This window comes from Nicotiana tabacum, chromosome 10, assembly GCF_000715075.1.
Source record: "Nicotiana tabacum cultivar K326 chromosome 10, ASM71507v2, whole genome shotgun sequence".
In the NCBI taxonomy this organism is placed as follows: domain Eukaryota; kingdom Viridiplantae; phylum Streptophyta; class Magnoliopsida; order Solanales; family Solanaceae; genus Nicotiana; species Nicotiana tabacum.
In genome coordinates, this window is record NC_134089.1 from 165,312,303 (window position 1) to 165,318,302 (window position 6,000).

Here is a 6,000-nt window from a genome sequence, read left to right on the forward strand (position 1 = left end):
TTCTCCAACATATCATGATCAGTAATATTATCACCACATAATTTTAATTGAGAAATAATTCTGAACATAGCAGAATTACACTCACTGATAGATTTAACATCTTGTAGCCTTAGATGAGTCCAATCATAACGTGCCTGTGGAAGAACGACCATCTTCAGGTGGCCATATCTATCTTTCAAATTATTCCACAGTATGACTGGATCTTTAATAGTGAGATATTCCATTTTCAGGCCCTCATCAAGGTGATGGCGTAGGAATATCATTGCTTTGGCACAGTCTTGGTTTGATGCCTGGTTTTTATCCTTGATGGTGTCTGCCAGACCCATCGCATCAAGATGAATTTCAGCATCAAGCACCCAAGACGTGTAGCTTTTGCCCGATATATCCAGGGCTACAAATTCAAGTTTAGAAAGATTTGACATTATTTAGGAAAAGAAAGTTCTTACCTCAGATACTTTCAAAATATTTGCTCGAGATGGTATAGCTTCGTGCTGATAACGTGTTATGAAATAAAGACTATAAAGTAAAGACAAGTATAGAGAGAAACTGATATATTATTCTGATTCAAACTGATGTACATAATGAACTGAAATCTCTTCTATTTATAGAAGAAAGGAAGCTGCTCTGTAAGCTGCTACTACAAGCTGTTGTGTAAGCTGCTACTACAAGCTGCAGTGTAAGCTACTATAAGCTGCTGTGTAAGCTGCTACTACAAGCTGCTGTGTAAGCTGCTACAAGCTGCTGTGTAAGCTGCTGCTGTACCAGATATGGATAATCTTCTACTGAGAGCAATATTTATCCATAACGGAGTACTGAATGGATAAGCTTATTATACCCGGTATGGATAATCTTTTACCGGGGGTAATGTTTATCCATAACTGGGTACTGAAAAGATAAGCCTATTATACCCGGTATGGATAAACTTATACTGGGGGTAATGTTTATCCATAACCGGGTACCGAAGTGATAAGCTTCTTCAGGAAGCTTATTTCCAATATAGTACTAAATAGATAAACATATTTACGGTGGAGTCCCATATGGATAAGCTTCTTCAGGAAGCTTATTTACAACAGAGTACTAAATGAACATCCATAATATAATATATTTATAACACTCCCCCTTGGATGTTCATTAAAAGATAATATTTATTTATATTAAAAATTATATTTTAAACTTCTTATTTATTTTTAATGAGATAATTTATTACCATAAATTTTAAAAAATTTCTCAAATTTTATATCTAACCAAACCTCAGAGAAAGAAGAACCATATAAATTAGACAACGAAGAAGAGACCACGAAGAAACGGCATAGAAACAAACGGCGTTATAATACGGCCCGTATTGCTGGTAAACAGTAAAGACCAAAAGTGGGTCATCTCAGAAACTCTCTTTCGTGAGTCATCATTCTTGCTTTTATCTTACTATCATCATTTTGCCACGATTTTGTTAATAGATGCTTGTAAAAATATTTAAATTAGGTAAAATAATTAAAATTTCGTAAACTTAACACGTTTTATTTTGTACACACATAAACTTTGTGTTGTCTTAATTACCTATTAGACTTAAATATTTATTATCATCAACCTTCATGGATATGATATAGCAAAGAACGTGAATGTAAAGAAAAATCAAAACAACTTCCGACTGGGATCTGTTTAATTATAATTGCCATGTAATTCATATACATTAAAAGAAATGAAGAGTGATAGATTAGTAGTTTATTTTTAAGTTACTTTCGACATATATGAAGAATAGGTCAATTTGATTTGATAAAGTTAAAAATTAGTATACCATAAGTTTTTACAGTCTGTTAATCAAGTTTTAAAATAATGAATTAATCAAGTTACAAAGTAATTATCATATCAAATGAGAAACAAAACAAGAAGTCAATTTGGATTGATGATTTAAAAAACTAGTACATCATAATCTTACAAAACTTAAGTCTTAAGTTCACATTATAAATACATCTTACCTTGTGTGAATAAAATAGAAAATCAATGGTCATTTGAATAAATAAAAAAATAAAAAATAAAAAGCAGGAAACGGCAAGTTCACGTTGCGTCTGCCAATAAGAAACAAAAGAGTAAACGCTGATTCCGCGTGAATCCAATGCCGACTTGAATTAAAGTTAAACTTTGCACATGCTCATCCTCATACACGTGGCATCATCTTAGACCGTTTGTTGGGCAATTGATTTCTCGTGACAGTGACGCTCTTCCCACATGTGATTTATTATTTTCGGCCTGTTTAGATATACTAATAGTTTTAGTCCGTTCCGAAAAGAATGAACCTTATTTAAATTTGGTAACAATTTAGCTTAAAGTTACAACTCTACCCTTAATGAGAAGCTTTTATAACCACACAAATACTCTGGACCCCATTTGAACTTGTTTAGAACAACAAATTTTAAAAGTCTTTATTTTTTTTAAACTACATACTCAGTCAAATAGTTTCACATAAATTGAAATATGTTTACGTAATACTAATGAGATGGGACGGGCTTTGGATATTTGAGGCAGCAAGTTGATGGACCAACTAATGCTTTAATCCACCACGTGATCTTTCTGTTGGATCTTTATCACCTCACCGAATTTTTAAGGTTTTTCTTTTAAGAAATAAATGTTTTGGAGGGAGAGAAGATATAGGGAAAAGGAAAAGTGATGGGAAATTACGTATCATTCAAAAGCAAGAATCCGACACTAAAATATGGTTCTTTTAAATTCAGAGAACAAAAATATATGAAAAAAAATATTTAGTGACCAAAATATATATAATATTTTTTTGAAAAACACTATACTTTAACAGCCATTTTGCCAGTTAAATATAGCATCTTTTTAAAAAACGTTATATTTGAATTAATTAAGCAGGAAATATATTGACTTTTGTTATATATATATATATATATATATATATAATATCTTAACAAAAGACACTATATATATAAAATAAAGAACAGTCTTCGTCTTCCCCAAAACAAAACAGAAATTGACCCCCCTCCCACCCCCACTAAAAAAAAGAATTAAAAAAAAATAGCGGTCTTCCCCTCCCCCTATTTTTAATCCAAAAAAGCTTGAGTGGAGCTCACTCGTCCCACAAAAAGTAAAGATTCTCGGTTCCATTGCTAACTAAAGCGTTATCTCGGACGTTGTTGCTTGTTTCAGCTCCAAATCACAAAATCTTCGACTTTCTAAAAACCTTAAATCGAGGTATTTCGACTTAGTTTTTGTTAAAACTTGTAAATTCATATTAGTTATTTTTTATGTGCTCTATGTTATTTTGTGATTGTTTTACGATTTAACTAATTTGTTATTTTTTATCCGGACTATAGTATTAATGTGCTAAAAAAATTGTAAATGGAGAAATTATTATTAGTTGTTAAAAAATGTTAATTAGTTACTTTTTACTGTGGTATATGTAATTTCGTGATTGTTTTGTGATTAAATTGATTTGTTATTTTTATCCGGCCTATGTAGTGCTCGTATTTGTAATGTAGTGACTTTTTAGCGTAGTAAAACGTAGTGCTCTTTAGCGTAGTATCCTTGTAATTATAGAAATTAAATAATTTAAGAATCTCTTATTCCAAAAAATACGTCAAAAAGCTGATAGTTCAATCACAAACTATCTCCAATTATAGTCAACAAACGTAAGAACATACAAATTCATGATACATTGATGCTACTCGGCCTCAAATATTGTGTCCGAAACCAAAATGTGAATATTTAATAATTAAATCTTGTACAGTTATGAAAATTAATTATTTAATTTTAGTATAGTAAAAAATAAGTCAGCAACCAATAAACAAACATATAAAATAATAAAACTAACATATTAAATAATAAAACTAACATATACAATAATAAAACTAACATATAAAATAATAGACCTGTTGAGTGAAAAATCGAAAAAAAAATTCTTATCATGAACATAAAAATTCAGGATACATTGGTGTTACTGGCCTCATGTATAGTAAAAATAGGTGAATAATTAACAAACATATAGAATAATAAAACTAACATATAAAATAATAAAACTAACATATTAAAGTAACATATAAAATATAAAATTATAATATTGAAAATGCAGCAATCTAATAAACAATATAGTAAAAATATCGAATAAAATTTAATATTTCAACGTATTGCAATATATTTATGCAGTGGAAAAGAAAAATAATGTAATTAATTTTTTTATATTTACATTAGTCATCATGGAGGTTCCGCCTTTGCATCTGAGACCTGCTTCCCTAGAGCTACTACAGTTACAGGCCGAGCATAGGTTTTCCTACATATGGGAGTGTCACGACCTGAATTTCCCACCTTCGAGATTGTGATGACGCCTGACATTGTACCCGCTAGGCAAGCCAACGTTACAGAATATTACACCTTTTTTCCTTTAACCTTTTATAATTACTGTTTAACAAAACTAAATCAATGAAAAATGAAAACGGAAGTATATAATTTAACTATATGCTATTAAACTATTAACGAAAAGATAAGTCAATACCACCCAGAAACTGGTGTCACAACTCACGAACTTTCTATAGATTACTACAAATACTATTCTAAAAGAAAAGATTACATTTGTCTGGAAAGTAAATAAAACAAAGTAAAGATAGAAGGGGACGCCAGGGCCTGCAGACGCTTGCAGGACTACCTTGGGTCTCCTGAATGCGGTAACAGCAACCAACCTCTCGATCAGCCACTAGCTCCAAAATCTGCACAAGAAGTGCAAAGTCAGTATCAGTACAAAGTCACTGAATGGGTAAGTCGCCAATCCCTGGACTATGTAATATACTTTATCTGCTGGGTTACGGGCGGGCATTTTACCAGAGGTTTATAATCTACCCTTGTGTGATTCCTGTTGAAGCATATACTCGGGGGGTGGGTGCAGGGCGGACGGGCAGACGATTTTAAAGCGGACTCCCCGTTCATTAGATAGAGAAGATCACCAAGATTTCATGATCCGCTGCCGAATTTATTCCAATTCCAAGAGCTCGAATAATAGAAAATTTTGATTTGTAGTAGAAGGTAATTGCGAAGTCTTGATAGCCCCTCTAGCATTCGAATATTTCCTTGAAGCCTAAATATGCAATGCAAATATATTTACAATTTTTTAGAAAAACCCCCAGACCAGATGTTTAGAATCAAACAAGTATCAACAATCTGCTTTCTCTGCTTCTGCTGGGGAATCATTCGGCGGGTTATATCAATAGAACAGAAGAAAAGAAGAGATTTCGAGTTTTTTGTTGATCAGGCGACACCCGGATTTGAACTGGAGAAAAAAGGATTTGCAGTCCTCTGCCTTACCACTCGACCAACTTCACTTGCCTCTATGGGAGGCTCGCTCCGGGCAGGTTCGGATCACTTACAATACACGGGCTCTACGAAGGAAGGGGTTGGGTTAGGAGCGTTTTCAATATGATTCTTTTCCTGTATTTGTTCGATGAGAAATGCGAGTCTGTTTTGTCCACTTTCTTCATCCCCCTCTACTGACCCTTTGTACTGGTAAGTGCCGAGCCTAACCTCGACGAGGTAGTGACGGGGCTATGGCGGGGCATAATAATATATATATATATACCTGCAATAGTTGATACTAAAACAGAAAGAAAATACAAAATAAAATATAACAGTAACTTCCATTAAATAAATATTAAACCCAATTTTCTACCGATACTCAGCTATAACCAATCCTTAAGAGATTTTCAACACTACAATCATGAATTTCAGTAGAAAATAATACATAGATAAAATTTGATGCGGCGCGCATCCCAATCCCACTATATTATTAATAATCGTATAAATATTCACCCTTATTACTCCTTGTTCCGGCATGCAACCCGATCCTACCAGTCCACCCTTATTACTCCTCAACATATATCACTCTTATTCCTCCTGTTATGGCGCACAACCTGATATCACCTGGCCACTCTTATTACTCCTTGTTGCGGCGTGCAACCCGATCCCACCAGACAATCACAACACAAGAATAGATGTTCCGCA